This window comes from Watersipora subatra, chromosome 5, assembly GCF_963576615.1.
Source record: "Watersipora subatra chromosome 5, tzWatSuba1.1, whole genome shotgun sequence".
Taxonomy (NCBI): domain Eukaryota; kingdom Metazoa; phylum Bryozoa; class Gymnolaemata; order Cheilostomatida; family Watersiporidae; genus Watersipora; species Watersipora subatra.
The window spans coordinates 36,603,334-36,620,948 of NC_088712.1; the positions used below are offsets into that span (position 1 = coordinate 36,603,334).

Here is a 17,615-nt window from a genome sequence, read left to right on the forward strand (position 1 = left end):
AATCATATTTTACCATATTTACTGTTATCAACTTTTATCATACAAGTTTATACATGTAGGTACCTATTAAAACCATACATATATATTTCTGTGATGATAATAACCATTTTTTATGTCTCTATGACATATTGTTTGATCTTTTCTAATTATTTGCATTATAACGCGCAGGTCTCTAATATTCTACAGATTAATTAATTAATCCGTAGAATAAACTATTTTGTGTCGATAAGATCAATTGTCAAAATATGTTGGTACCCACATTGATAACTTGTATTGAATACCTAATGTGGATGTTTGCTCTAGACTCTTACTTTTATAGTATTATGAAATAACGCTACATGTTTTAGAATTTCTTTATGAGAACTTTCTTGAGTATAACTAATAACATTCTTACAACACATAGCTCCATAGCGGACCAAAGGAGAGCAATATTCTTCTGAATTGGAGTGGTATAAACAATACAATATATATCCTCATTTGTCCTCTGTTTGTGTCACCATTAGACTAGTATTATAATAGTGTGTTGAGGTTCGGGCCTGTTATCTAATAACCACAATTCATTGTAACTTTTATATAACTAGCAACTTAAAATAGTTGACATCATAGAGTTATCTTCCCCTAAAGTGATAACAACACAAGGCACTGTTATTAATCTAGGGCAGTGGTTCCCAACCTTTTTTGCTTTTACCCCTTGGCACAATTTTCAAATACAGGTTCCCCCCTGGATAATGTGGAGTGTGAACCTATACTATATTGTATTCACTGAAGGGGCTACACATGTACATATATGTAGGTCAGCAGCATATATACATGCATTTATTTGTTAAATAACTGTGAGTAGCATATATAGTAATAAATCCCGTCAACATTATTGTTATTCCGGTACACTCAATGGGTGTGGGGTGAGATTATGAATTTTAATGAGACCGTTCCTGCTGATGCCTCTGTGCAAGTTTACACAAATCAGGCTTTGTTTTTTATAATGCACATCTCAAGTCGCTCTCAGGGTCAAGTCGATTTCTTTTCTTATTTTCAAAGTGCAGCATTGATGAAAATCCTACTTCGCGTAGGTAGGTACTGCTAAATGGCATCAAAATCTTTATTGCCTTTTCAGCAATGAGTGGAGAAATGTTTCTTGCTGAGAGCCAAAACTGGTCAATAGACATTGATCTGAGATCATCTTTCAGTGCAGAAATGTTAACCAACTCAACAAACTCCTATTGTAGCTCCCCTGAAATTTTTTCTACAGTGCGTTGAAATGGATTTCGTGTGATGTTGAGCATCTTCCTTTTTTTCTGATGTTAGCTCAGGGAACATCCTACTTCGCGTAGGTAGGTACAGCTAAATGGCATCAAAATCTTTATTGTCTTTTCAGCAATAAGTGGAGAGATCAATGAGATGAGAGCAATGAGATCAGACGGGAGTAGTATATAGAGAGCAGATCTACACATAAAAGTGACGGATCCAGCGGGGGGATAGAAAAAGGGGGTTGTGAATTAAATTGGCTAGGGGTGTAGATTGAATCGTGTGGAGTTGAATGAGATGTTGGGGTTTGGGGGGAAATTGTGGTGTAGAGTAGGGGGTTGAATTCGAGGGGTTACGGATCCGCTCCTGGCGTAATCGGCGGATTATCTGTGGATGAGTCATCGGATTAGCGGGGGATGAGTCATCCGATTGAACGCGGATTATCGCGGGATTAGTCGGGGGAATCGTCGCGGATTAGTCGGGCGAATCGTCGCCGATTATCGGTGGAATAGTGGGGGTGAATATCTGGGACATCGAGGGCTGGATGGTTTTCCGGAGTGGATCTCGCGGATTATCGAGGAGAGCGAGAGATTACCTAGCGGATGAGTGAGGGGGTTAATATCTGGGACACCGAGGGGTTGATTTTCCGGAGATTGTTATATATTTGAAACATTGAATATATATGAGAAAGTGTTTATGTACAAAGTTATTTTTTGAAGATTTGATGATTTTGTAATGTTGAAGCTCTTGAATGGTTAAGAATTTTAAGGAATTTTATTTTTCGAATTTTTTTTTTTGTATTTTTTTGTATGTAAGATTGAAATTTGTTGGAGAAATTAATATGTTGAATGAAAGATCAGTTTTATTACAAAATTATTCACTTTAAAAGATATATTTATACTACATCGTAGTATTCGCGAGTATTGTGAGATGTTACTAGCCCCTTGTATATAATGATACCCGGATAATTCTCTTTCAACGAAAGGGCATATCTCGAAGGCATCGTCTTCATAAATTCTGAAATTATCCATCACTGTTATGGATCCACTACTTTTTTAAAGATAATGTATAAATTGATGAAGTATTATTAGTTAGTGTTGATTGTTACTGAAGCTTCTGAGGAGTCAACTTCCAATAGTATGAATATCGACAATATTTCTGAAAGAACTCCCCAATTGAATATGAAACAAAGACAGTGTAGAAGACCAACCAAGTCTAGATTGAACAGAACTACGTCATTACGAAGATCATCAAAAAAAAGTTCGGTAGTAAAGCGGTTATTCGAATCCAAGGAAAATTATATGGAAGGAGATGAGAAAATTACGTCACCTATTGCAACAGTTTTTAAATCCGAGGAAATGCAAGAACCATGGAAATGGATTGATCTAAAAGTTTTGGATATTCCAGCTTCGTTAGAAGTAATACAAGCAAATAAGTCTGAAGAAAATGACAATTGTGAGATTGCGTTGCAATTCTTCGTTGAACGTAAGGGAGAGCGTGTGGCATTATGTTCGATCATCGAACCTCAAAAGTATAACATTCCCTCATCATTTCAATGGTTGACACCAGCTCTCATGATATTGGATCGAAGTGAGATTTACATGAACTCTAAGTCTTCATCAGGATTAAAACTTTTCACGATTGACGGAGCGTGCAATCTGAAGGAATTCAGAGAGAAATTAAACAAAGATTATAAACTCTGTATATCAAGACAGTAATTAGTTAAGGAAATGTTATTATGATTAAATTTTATATAGTTTATTTGATGATATATCATAGGAATTTAAACTTACTATCAATGGATATATTATTGAATAAAAGTTTTGTATATAAAAATGCTAAAACATAATATAAAAAAAGACTATTGAATATTGAATATCATTCAACCCCAATTTTCTTCTTCTTTCATTGACGAAAGAGAATGAACTGTCTACAATCAAAACATACATTATTTTTAGTGAGATATAGTAAAAGTAAGACATACAGACAGATTAGATCATTCATTCAAACTAAAAAACAAATATAATGTAATACTTACTGAAGAAGAAGATCCATCCTTTTTCTGAATGGAATCTTCCTGTTGAGATACGGGAGCCTGCAATTGCAATGATTACAGTCAGGATGGTTTACTATAACCTTGTTGAGATAGTAGACTCTACATTCACAATGGACTCCAACTTAAATTGTAAATTTCAATTGCATTACTCATCGAATCATAGAATGATATGCAAGATGTAATGCAGACAGAATAGGATATGCATTCAACTAGAGTAGGACATACAGACAATAAGAAAAACAAATATGTTACATCACATAGTCAGACTAGGACACACAGACAAAGGAGGATATTCAGTTAAACAAAGAAATAAATATAATGTGCTACTTACTGAAGATTCAAATTTATAAACCCTTCTCCGAAAAGGTCTATATTTAGTTCGCTGATACCCAGGATCCTACAATTGCAATGATTATAGTCAGAGTAGAATACGCAGACAAATTAAAACACAATCAGGTCTTACTTTGAATTTCAATTCCAACACCTTTTGTTTTAAAGTGAAGTTATACCAATATTAATTAATGTTTTCACAGACTGTTACTCATTTTAACATTCCTACATACCAATTGGAGTGAATTTTGTTGAATGTATTTGATCTTTAGTTACATGTTTTATCATTATACAACGATATTAGACGAAATAAATATAATGTAATACTTACTTTTAAAGTCAATGTAACATCGAAGTTACAAAATAATTCTTCTCTTTGTCGCTGCATGACCAATGATTTCTACAATAATTTCCAAATTACTTTGTATAATTTAATTGTTTCATTTAAGCAAACCCTATAATTCGAAATATATTTAATATGTAGTTTATATTCTCAAATTTCCTTTAACCCTTTCACTGCCGAGCATGTACAAATTTGGGTATTTGCCAAGTACCAGCCATTTTACCGAAAATTGCCGATATTGCTTCATGATATGTAAACAGTATTTTTTCCAATTTCAATCTCTATTCAGAACAATTTTGTTACATATTTTAATTTGCTAACATTGTAGCCATCATTGCTATGCAAAAATTCAACGAATCTATACTTTGTGCGATGATAAAGCTGTGTGATGCTATGATCGATGCGAAGCTAAAACGATCTTCCGTGTTTCTTACTCTCACAAAATTATTACTTTCACTACTCTCAGAGACAGTGCTGCTGCTTTAACTATCTGTATAATCACGAAAATCTGAATCTGAAATGGCTATAATGCCATCAACATTACTAATTACCTGTTTTCTGACTCGCGCGCGGTAATTAATGAACTCACACAAAAAATGTTCGTTATAAAATTAGAAGTTCTCTAACAAAAGTTTGAAATTGATTCGTTACTTTAGGTTAATTTTATAGACAAATCTTCAGACAACACTGTCAATTTCATAAAAGTCTGAAAGACCGTGGGTTATGCTGTCAACGAATAATAAAATGAGGTAACTACGCAATGGCTGGGAAAGTCGCATTAATGTGTCTACGGCAGTCGTCCCACGAAAACGCATTTATGCGTCTACGGCAGTGAAAGGGTTAATCAAAAATATAATTTAGTAAAATATTATAATGTAATACTTACTTTCTTTTGAAGCTTGATCTTGTTTCGAAAAGCCTTCTGTTTTTCAGGATCTACCTCTCTACCCCAAGGGCCGTAGCCCCATATCTCCACACACGTGTCGATGCAATTTGTCTGAGTTAGGAGTCTATCCACGTTTTTGTCTCGAGCACACATTGTAAACTATTATAAATAAAATGAGATGAAAAACTTATTCTTTCTCGTTGCTTATATAGTAAGTAGAAGCAATGTTATGGTTCATTAAATTTGTGTAATTTATGTTCACGAAATTGTAAAATCAGCTAAACAGTTTTCGCGAAATTCACTTTCGCGAAATTCAATTTCGCGAAAGTTGACTATATAATATATATGTGTAATTTCGCGAAATCCAATTTCGCGAAATCCAATTTCGCGAAAGTTGACTATATAATATATATGTGTAATTTCGCGAAATCCAATTTCGCGAAATCCAATTTCGCGAAATTCAATTTCGCGAAAGTTGACTATATAATATATATAATGTGTAATTTCGCGAAATTCACTTTCGCGAAATTCAATTTCGCGAAAGATGACTATATAATATATAATGTGTAATTTCGCGAAATTCACTTTCGCGAAATTCAATTTCGCGAAAATCTGTTTACTATTTTCGCTTCATTGATTCTGTTGGATACGCCACTATTCTTCAATACTCTGTATAAGAAGTTTGCTCAGTGTAATTTTCCTTTTCATCACTTAGTCCTGCTCCTGATGCCTACTTATATACAGATTGAGATTTTGGGGCAATCGAGCGTTGATACCATAAGGCTTGTATGCTTCAGCTAGAATTCTGTTAGCCGGCTACTCGCGATTAAGTTCGTTGAGTGTCGCTGTGTTCAGGCTGTCGTGTGGACAAGCGCCTTGGCAATCGACCTGAGTGTTTTCCTAGGCTTGCCTATGGAATTCTCCTGTTTGGTTTGGCTTAACCATTCCATAACAGTCTCTTGCCCAGTAAATAGAGGGATGAGCAAAAAAAAAAAGAAGGCCCAATGGACAGATGGAGGAATTGTACTAAGGTAGGTATAGGTAAGTATTCGTTTTAAAGAGAATATAAAGAAAATGAATATATGTATTGTTTTGAATAAATGTAGTATGTATCATTTATTCTCTCAAAGATTGATGAATGATAACAGGGTTCTCTTTACCAAAAGTATTTTGTCATGATTTTATCGAAAGATCGTGTATTATATATCACTTCACAGTCTTTTCCATATTTTGAAGATATCAGTTAGAATGTGATGCTAGCAAGTCTACTAGTTTAATTTAATTAAAGGATCCATGGGTGCTTTACCGCTTCATGGAATAATTCTCAATATACTGATTACTCATGATGATCTCTCACAGTGCAATCAGGAGTGTTAATAAAGTACTGAGAATAAGTATATGTACAATTATTATAAAGTGTAGTAAGAGATCATCAGGTGTGTTAATAAAGTACAGAGAATAAGTATGTGTACAATTATTATAAAGTGTAGTAAGAGATCATCAGGAGTGTTAATAAAGTACTGAGAATAAGTATGTGTACAATTATTATAAAGTGCTGTAAGAGTTCATTAAGAGTGTTAATAAAGTACAGATATTAAGTATATGTACAATTATTATAAAGTGCTGTAAGAGATCATTAGGGGTGTTAATAAAGTACAGAGAATAAGTATATGTACAATTATTATAAAGTGCTGTAAGAGATCATCAGGTGTGTTAACAAAGTGCAGATAATAAGTATGTGTACAATTATTATAAAGTGTAGTAAGAGATCATCGAGAGTGTTAATAAAGTACAGAGAATAAGTATGTGTACAATTATTCTAAATTGCTGTAAGAGATCATCAGGAGTGTTAATAAAGTACTGAGAATAAGTATATGTACAATTATTATAAAGTGCTGTAAGAGAACATCAAGAGTGTTAATAAAGTACTGAGAATAAGTATATGTACAATTATTATAAAGTGCTGTAAGAGATCATCAGGAGTGTTAATAAAGTACTGAGAATAAGTATATGTACAATTATTATAAAGTGCTGTAAGAGATCATCAGGTGTGGTAAAAAAGTACAGAGAATAAGTATGTGTACAATTATTATAAAATGTAGTAAAAGACCATCAAGAGTGTTAATAAAATACAGAGAATAAGTATGTGTACAATTATTATAAAGTGTAGTAAGAGATCATCAAGAGTGTTAATAAAGTACAGAGAATAAGTATGTGTACAATTATTCTAAAGTGCTGTAAAAGATCATCAGGAGTGTTAATAAAGTACAGAGAATAAGTATGTGTACAATTATTCTAAATTGCTGTAAGAGATCATCAGGAGTGTTAATAAAGTACTGAGAATAAGTATATGTACAATTATTATAAAGTGCTGTAAGAGATCATCAGGAGTGTTAATAAAGTTCAGAGAATAAGTATATGTACAATTATTATAAAGTGCTGTAAGAGATCATCAAGAGTGTTAATAAAGTACTGAGAATAAGTATATGTACAATTATTATAAAGTGCTGTAAGAGATCATCAGGTGTGGTAAAAAAGTACAGAGAATAAGTATGTGTACAATTATTATAAAATGTAGTAAAAGACCATCAAGAGTGTTAATAAAATACAGAGAATAAGTATGTGTACAATTATTATAAAGTGTAGTAAGAGATCATCAAGAGTGTTAATAAAGTACCGAGAATAAGTATGTGTACAATTATTCTAAAGTGCTGTAAAAGATCATCAGGAGTGTTAATAAAGTACTGAGAATAAGTATGTGTACAATTATTATAAAGTGCTGTAAGAGAACATCAGGAGTATTAATAAAGTACAGAGAATAAGTATATGTACAATTATTATAAAGTGATGTAAGAGATCATCAAGAGTGTTAATAAAGTACAGAGAATAAGTATATGTACAATTATTATAAAGTGCTGTCAGAGATCATTAGGAGTGTTAATAAAGTACAGAGAATAAGTATATGTACAATTATTATAAAGTGTATTAAGAGATCATCAAGAGTGTTAATAAAGTACAGAGAATAAGTATATGTACAATTATTATAAAGTGCTGTAAGAGATCATCAGGAGTGTTAATAAAGTACAGAGAATAAGTATATGTACAATTATTATAAAGTACTGTAAGAGATCATCAAGAGTGTTAATAAAGTACTGAGAATAAGTATATGTACAATTATTATAAAGTGCTGTAAGAGATCATCAGGAGTGTTAATAAAGTACAGAGAATAAGCATATGTACAATTATTATAAAGTGTATTAAGAGATCATCAGGAGTGTTAATAAAGTACTGAGAATAAGTATGTGTACAATTATTATAAAGTGCTGTAAGAGATCATCAAGAGTGTTAATAAAGTACAGAGAATAAGTATATGTACAATTATTATAAAGTACTGTAAGAGATTATTAGGAGTGTTAATAAAGTACTGAGAATAAGTATGTGTACAATTATTATAAAGTGCTGTAAGAGATCACCAAGAGTGTTAATAAAGTACTGAGAATAAGTATATGTACAATTATTATAAAGTGCTGTAAGAGATCATCAAGAGTGTTAATAAAGTACTGAGAATAAGTATATGTACAATTATTATAAAGTGCTGTAAGAGATCATCAGGTGTGGTAAAAAAGTACAGAGAATAAGTATGTGTACAATTATTATAAAGTGTAGTAAAAGTCCATCAAGAGTGTTAATAAAATACAGAGAATAAGTATGTGTACAATTATTATAAAGTGTAGTAAGAGATCATCAAGAGTGTTAATAAAGTACAGAGAATAAGTATGTGTACAATTATTCTAAAGTGCTGTAAAAGATCATCAGGAGTGTTAATAAAGTACTGAGAATAAGTATGTGTACAATTATTATAAAGTGCTGTAAGAGATCATCAGGAGTATTAATAAAGTACAGAGAATAAGTATGTGTACAATTATTATAAAGTGCTGTAAGAGTTCATCAAGAGTGTTAATAAAGTACAGATATTAAGTATATGTACAATTATTATAAAGTGCTGTAAGAGATCATCAAGAGTGTTAAAAAAGTACTGAGAATAAGTATATGTACAATTATTATAAAGTGCTGTAAGAGATCATCAGGTGTGGTAAAAAAGTACAGAGAATAAGTATGTGTACAATTATTATAAAGTGTAGTAAAAGTCCATCAAGAGTGTTAATAAAATACAGAGAATAAGTATGTGTAAAATTATTATAAAGTGTAGTAAGAGATCATCAAGAGTGTTAATAAAGTACAGAGAATAAGTATGTGTACAATTATTCTAAAGTGCTGTAAAAGATCATCAGGAGTGTTAATAAAGTACTGAGAATAAGTATGTGTACAATTATTATAAAGTGCTGTAAGAGATCATCAGGAGTATTAATAAAGTACAGAGAATAAGTATATGTACAATTATTATAAAGTGCTGTAAAAGATCATCAAGAGTGTTAATAAAGTACAGAGAATAAGTATATGTACAATTATTATAAAGTGCTGTCAGAGATCATCAGGAGTGTTAATAAAGTACAGAGAATAAGTATATGTACAATTATTATAAAGTGTAGTAAGAGATCATCAGGAGTGTTATTAAAGTACAGATAATAAGTATATGTACAATTATTATAAAGTGCTGTAAGAGTTCATCAAGAGTGTTAATAAAGTACAGATATTAAGTATATGTACAATTATTATAAAGTGCTCTAAGAGATCATCAAGAGTGTTAATAAAGTACAGAGAATAAGTATATGTACAATTATTATAAAGTGCTGTAAGAGATCATCAGGGTGTTAATAAAGTACAGAGAATAAGTATATGTACAATTATTATAAAGTGCTGTAAGAGATCACCAGGTGTGTTAACAAAGTACAGATAATAAGTATGTGTACAATTATTATAAAGTGTAGTAAGAGATCATCAAGAGTGTTAATAAAGTACAGAGAATAAGTATGTGTACAATTATTATAAAGTGCTGTAAGAGATCACCAGGTGTGTTAACAAAGTACAGAGAATAAGTATATGTACAATTATTATAAAGTGCTGTAAGAGATCATCAGGGTGTTAATAAAGTACAGAGAATAAGTATATGTACAATTATTATAAAGTGCTGTAAGAGATCACCAGGTGTGTTAACAAAGTACAGATAATAAGTATGTGTACAATTATTATAAAGTGTAGTAAGAGATCATCAGGTGTGTTAATAAAGTACTGAGAATAAGTATATGTACAATTATTATAAAGTGCTGTAAGAGATCATTAGGAGTGTTAATAAAGTACTGAGAATAAGTATTTGTACAATTATTATAAAGTGCTGTAAGAGATCATCAGGTGTGTTAATAAAGTACAGAGAATAAGTATATGTACAATTATTATAAAGTACTGATAAAGATTGTACATGAACATTTTCTTATGTATATATTCAATGTTTCATTTATACTATATTATCTTTATTGTGTCCTATCTACTTGAATATTTTCATATATTTCAAGTTAAACATAAACTATTTTATTTTTATTGAAACAAAATGATGATGGAAATAATTAATAATACATATAAATATATCTTTTAAAGTGAATAATTTTGTAATAAAACTGATCTTTCATTCAACATATTAATTTCTCCAACAAATTTCAATCTTACATACAAAAAAATACAAAAAAAAAAACCGAAAATAAATTCCTTAAAATTCTTAACCATTCAAGAGCTTCAACATTACAAAATCATCAAATCTTCAAAAAATAACTTTGTACATAAACACTTTCTCATATATATTCAATGTTTCAAATATATAACAATCTCCGGAAAATCAACCCCTCGGTGTCCCAGATATTAACCCCCTCACTCATCCGCTAGGTAATCTCTCGCTCTCCTCGATAATCCGCGAGATCTACTCCGGAAAACCATCCAGCCCTCGATGTCCCAGATATTCACCCCCACTATTCCACCGATAATCGGCGACGATTCGCCCGACTAATCCGCGACGATTCCCCCGACTAATCCCGCGATAATCCGCGTTCAATCGGATGACTCATCCCCTGCTAATCCGATGACTCATCCACAGATAATCCGCTGATTACGCCAGGAGCGGATCCGTAACCCCTCGAATTCAACCCCCTACTCTACACCACAATTTCCCCCCAAACCCCAACATCTCATTCAACTCCACACGATTCAATCTACACCCCTAGCCAATTTAATTCACAACCCCCTTTTTCTATCCCCCCGCTGGATCCGTCACTTTTATGTGTAGATCTGCTCTCTATATACTACTGACGGGTATTCAATAATGGTTGCCACTATTATACTACCAGGAGCAGATTTTGTTTTCCAATAATTCAGTGAGTGTGGGAAAGGATACCGTGTTCCCAGTGCAAGTTCGTGTATGCCACAGTACCAGATTTGCTTTGAAAGCATCAATGCTGTCATGAAAGGCAAGGAAACGATGATTGCTCCCTTGTAACTTCAAGCTCAACTTGTTTAGCGAGGCAAATGTATCAACCAGATATGCAGTCTCAAATATATAGTTATCAGCTTTCATGGCTGCTAAAAGTTCATGCTGGCTTCTACTTTCAATAAATTTCATAACCTCGGGCGTAGCTCAAAGAGCCTGCCTAACATGTTTCCCTTCGGCAACCACCTCACTTCAGTATGAAATAACAAAGTTGTAAACACGACAGCACCTTCAGAACATAATGCTGAGAACAATCTGGTATTTAGTGCTGATGCTTTGGTGTAATTCACAACTTTTATGTTCACACCCAAGTTTGATTTTAACGCTTGTGGAAGAGTTTTGGTGCCAATGCTTCACGGTGAATGAAGCTATGCACTCCTTCTATATCAGGGTTCTTCTGCTTGATCTGTCTTACAAAGCCTGGTCTACATCCAAACATAGCAGGTGCTCCATCAGTGCATACACTTATTAACTTCTCCCAACCTAACTTGGCCTTTTCAAGGAAATTTTCAACTATTTTCAACACACCTCTTGCTGAAGCTGTTCTAAGCAAGGGCTGACAAAACAGAAACTATTCTTCAATGGATGTGTCATGCACATATCTATCGTACACCAATAGCTAGGAAGACCGGCAACATCAGTTGACTCTTCAAGTTGTATGGCCCAAAATGGGGATGCTTTAATCTTAGCAACTACAGTGACACTAGTGACACAGTGGCTACAGTAGCACTTTAATCTCGCTTCACAGTGTTGTTGGATGATGGGAAGTCTTGAAATTTTTGCCTAGCTCGTTTTCCAAGTACTATTAAGCGCAGTCTAACATACTTGGCTTGATCAGGGTCTCTCCTATTGTATGTGGCTTTTTACACTGAGCAATACGGTAGGAAACAGCGTATGAAGCTGTAATAAGTGCATTACTATGAGCATAGATATCTCCACTTGCATCAAGTCTACTTCTCTTTACTTGCCGCTCTTTGGACTGAAAGTAATCCCGGTTGTTCTCAGCTAGTGTGGGGTGAATTTTTTGTGAGTGTTGCTTCAACTCAACGGGTTTCATGGAGTCGTTTGAGAAAGTTTTCAGGCATATCACACATTGCGAAAGCTGAAGACCGTTTTTTGTAAGATACGAAAACCCATAATCTAAGTAACTCTCAGTGTATGTTTGTTTCTTTGCCTTTGACATCTTTCACTAATTAACAGTTGTAAAAATAAAGCGGCAGCTGAAAAATATTATTAACGACCTAGTATCTGTTTGTACAATAATAATATTATGTGACTGTATTAATATTTTTTATTTGATCTACTACTATAGATGCATGATTATGTGACTTCTTTGCAGAGAAGCAAGTAAGACATGACATGAGTGAGAATAGGAAACAATAATGTGAGCATATATGTTATTATACTTATGTTAAGAATCTTACAGATTTTTTTTCTTTTACATGTGATGCAGTAGTTGATAAGTGAGTGTCCTTGTGTCAAATACATGTGCACTGTAAGCAGCACATTGTCAAACTAAGCCTTAGTTTGACATTAGTTACTAAGGTCATTAATTAAGGTTAAGTTGGCTTATTGGAATTTTTCCAAATTGTTGGCAAAGGTTATTACATTTACAATACCTACATGCAGACTGTATTACAATGAATGTACAATAAAAGGTACTTGATCTACGACCCCAGCCAGAATATACATGTAATAGAAGAGGAATGAGAACAGAAAACATATCTAGGATTTTGTTAACGCTTAAAAGCGCGTTCGAAAAATGCGAAATTATAAAAAACTAAACTTCCCCCCTATAAATTGCCAAATTCCCCCCTGGGGGGAATTCCCTCCAGGTTGGGAACCACTGATCTAGGGGAAGATAAGAGACTCTCCCTCTTGGGTATAACTACTTCTGTATGTATGGTTAGCATTCATTCTTGTGCACAATACAAAACAAACTACGTACAACTTTCTCTGGATCACTTTAAAAGCGCCAACTAGCGAGCAATTGCCTGCTTTGCACCATTGTTCACAATGCACCAACAAGTATCACCTTCAATAAGTGATCAAGTTGGCAATCTCCTAAATTGTATCAATTTGGCTTGTACTGTCCAAAGGGCTGGGTTGCCACCTTGTACCAGTATGACAGTTGTATCTCTCTGGGCATTTCTATTAATTATTACAAGCCATTTTCCTTTAAAACCAGCAGTATGTTTGAAGTTGTGATCCCTGCAAGCAAAGGGTCAGGGATGGGACACCCTCCCTTTGCCTGCTTACCAAAATTGGTTCCACTTTTAAACCGTTGACTGTTTCATCATTCCAACTTACCCAGTTCAACGAGCTATTGTTTTATAAACAGATTCAAGTTATTACTATGCATGCGCTAGATCTTGGAAATTTTCTTTTTCAGATGCCTTACTAAATGGAGTTGTCTGCTCTATGAATAAACAAATTTTCATGTACATGTATATGTAAATATCGCTATGAAATACAAAATATGTCATAGTGATATTTTATATTTTATTGTACCACTTATGAGGTGACGAAGATGAAGTAATATGCTTTTAAACTCTAGGATTATGTCAAAGCCATGTTATCTGGTTCCATAAGCTGCTGTTACCCTGATAACATTATCTAAATAGCAAGTTGTTAAATTTGGAACTCTAGCTGCTAACTCTGTGAATACCAGTATATTGAAATTTTATATGTAAATAAAATAGTTTTTGATAATATAATATATTTATATTATCATGTAACATTGCAATATGAGAGTATTTATTTATATTATTTTATTGTCTGTTTCATGCAAAACTATTATTAAATTAACACAATTATTATATTCATAAAATGTATCTTATGCTATAACTGTTAAAATTACTACAGCTTTGTTAATTACATTGTTTTGGATAGCGAACTAGTGAGAACGTGTCTAAACCACTTCACTGTGCCTTGCACAGTGTCCAGATAGTCATTAACCTATTTCCCATAAACCTATGGGAAAATATACTTCTCATACATGACAGCTTTTTGACATCAACATAAAAGAAATTATATTAGTATTTGGTACAGTACAAGTATTTAAAAGTTGCCCGTTTTCAGCAATTCTCAATATAATAGTAGCCGTGCCTGCAGGCCGTGCCGTGCAAGTCTCCTACCGTGGCTTAGTCCGAAGCTACAGTTGAAAGCTGGAAAAAGACATTGCAACATAGAGAAGTCGAACCTGTCACATTCGATTTTGCCGTCACCTGTGCGAATCGCTTGAATTATGATGTTAGAATTATTTTCTGTGCTTTATTGATACAGCTGAAGACCTCGCGCAGCTCCCGAGACCCAGGGTGCTGCTCACTTTAATCGTTATAGTCCCTATAATTAGTACATACCGGTATAGCCTATAGTCTATAGGTAAATAGGCTATAGTCCCTATAATTAATAAATATAGTCTATCAGTAAATAGGCTATAGTCCCTATAATTAGTAAATAGATTGTATTGAATCGTGTTACGCTAAAGAAGAATCCTTGGCTTACGAAAACCAGCCCAAATAGGCTGATCAGAAGCATTGAATTAATTGCGATATATGATGTCATTACTAGCATTGTTCAGCATAAACATGACCATAGCATTTTTTTGCAAAAGACATTTACAACAAAATCATCTAAACTTATATTAGATTTTGCTTTAAATTTTTACGGTAGCGTACATAATTTGATAAAAAAATTGTCAAAAAATTCCCTTTTATATATCACACCTGTCATTGTATTATACCAAAACTATTCCTTATAGTGACAGTATTATAGATGGTGCTGAATGTACGCTCTTAGGAGGTACACATACTAAAATTGGAACGATACAGAGAAGATTAGCATGGCCCCTGTGCAAGGATGACACGCAAAATCGTAAAGCATTCCATATTTTTTATATTGAGTATGACAATTGGTACTTGAATTTAAGCTTATGCAAAATACTACCAGTATGACTGCCAATTTACTTCAAAAATAAATCCTCACCTTCATACTGGATCAAGGAATGTGCAGAAGTTTGATATTTAAATTACTTGAATTAGTTACAAACACAATTTACATGTATTTCAACACTAACTCTCTTAAACTTCATAATGAGGGATAATGACAATGTGTTTAGTAATAATTTAACAGTTTTCTAAATTCGTGAAGCGTTTCATATTTTTTAAAATGTTTAATTATGACAATTAGTATGTTAATTTACAAGTTTCATTCACAATATTAACAGTATGTCTGTTTTAATACTTTTAGCATGTAACTTGAAAATTAAAATTTAACTAACTTTAAACTGAATGAAGCGACTGGAATATGGTATACCATGTAATAGTTAAATTTCCTTGAGGTGGTTTGAAAGCAATTTACATTTATTTAAACACCATCTCTACTAAGCTTCATAATGAAAATGTGTTTAGTAATGTTTCAACATCTTTCCGCTTGACCAATATGATATGATGCAATTATTTTAATAATAGCCTGGTTTCTCATGAGTCCTTATGACTTCCTTACAAAAATGATGCAGCTGTAAGAGGTGTAGTGACTTCACTAAATAAGTGATTGTCAAAATTGGAATAATATACAGAAAAGTATTTATTTCTGTTTTATTTATTTTTTTTATAATTTATTTGGTAGTTTTCTTTTTTAAAGTTTGCAGATATCTAATTGCCTCTGTCAGAGTTAAAAATGGTTTATAGGCAAAGGTTTAACAACAGTACTGCTTTATAGGCAGATTGAAGATCACCAAGAAATGGGCTACCATCCGCTATATAGAAATAAACTAGCTGTACTACCCGACGTTGCCAGGGTAATAAAAATCAGCCTATAAACAGTGAGGGGAATGTAGTTGCCTGACAGGTGCTATTAGCCTGGCACATTGCCAATGGATAATTTGAGAAAGCGTACTAATAAGAGCTAACTACTTGCTCTAACGGGTGGGCACGCATAAAATTACGCTACCGCTCTCCATGCCATTGCGCCATCACGCTGCATCGTAACGGAGAACAGTAGTGTATTTGCTCTCATATAATGACATATACCTGGTATAAAGCTTGTGTGGCTTAATTAGTAAGATGTTGGACTTATGAATGGGAGTATCTGAGATCAAATCTTCAGTGATATGGATTCTTCACGCCAAAATTTTAATAGTTGTAGCTGGAAATGCACACATACTTACAAATACACATGGCCAACTTTGAGAAATAGATAGAAGTTGATCGCTTTCACAACTTTCACAAAAAACTCATTCACAGAAAATATTACCAGTCATCTGTCAAAGGAATTTAACTAAAACACAACAGAGATGTAAACTAAATGTTTATTCAAAAACTATCTTGAACTTCCGAGGTTTTGAATTCGATATTATTTAAAAACGAATCAATATAGTTTACGAGACTTGACAAATGTTTCTTTTGTAACGCACTCATTATATACTCCTTGAAACACAAATAAATTTAATGCAAGCAGCTTAGCCAGTCATTCCCTACTACTCATTCATAACATTAGCTTGCAAGTAAATGCAATCATTTTTGAGAAAATCGCTTGATTCAACCACGACACATGGTGCGAAGTTCACACTGCCAATTGAGACATTCTTGTCATCTATGGGACGCAGAAATGAGGCAGAACCATCAGGCTACAAATAAATATGCTGCAGATTATCAAATAACAACTTTCAAACTTTTTTTTTAATTATCGCACCTCTGTTAGAATTGATTAGGAAAAAGATAAAAAGATTTTAATTAACGATAAACTCCCACAAAACTTTAGTAGAGTTTATCAGAAAGCATCGGTATTTTCCGATCATTTTCAATTGTTTTTGATGCTTGTTTTTGGCTGCCAACATGTTTCAATATTAAATTTGACAAAGCTTGTTCACGATTGAAATGCTCAGATTAAACGAAAGCGTGATTAAGCCGTCTATAATTGCAAAGAGACCAGCAACTTGGGGGAGGTGCTTGCTACCGGTAAATGTTTTTCAGATGACTGGCAGAGCCCACATCTGGCAGCCTTTTATTAATCAGCTTTTGCTGAGAGAAAGTTTAACATTAGTTGACTAACAACAGGTGTCTTGAATAATGTCAACAGGTGGCGTCAAACTACTTGCTGCTTTAGATAGATCTCTAAAACTATTTTATAAAGAGGAACACATACAAAAGTTTTGTAGATTTTTTTCAGAAAGTTAGTAATTTTTATCATTTGCAACTGATTTTGATGTTTGAGGTGATCTGACTGCCAGGATGTTTCAAGATTAACATTGACAAAACTTGATCACAGTTAAAATGCTTGGAAGAAAAATATATGCAGAATGATGTCACTAGTTGCTATC

The 17,615-nt window shown here is 33.1% G+C and overlaps 1 non-coding gene across 1 annotated transcript; it reads left to right on the forward strand.

Moving 5' to 3' along the window:
• Window positions 1-15,082: 15,082 nt before the first annotated feature.
• Window positions 15,083-15,189, forward strand: LOC137397844 (U6 spliceosomal RNA). Its single transcript, XR_010978890.1, has one exon. It is a non-coding gene; the product is annotated as a U6 spliceosomal RNA (small nuclear RNA).
• Window positions 15,190-17,615: the final 2,426 nt, after the last annotated feature.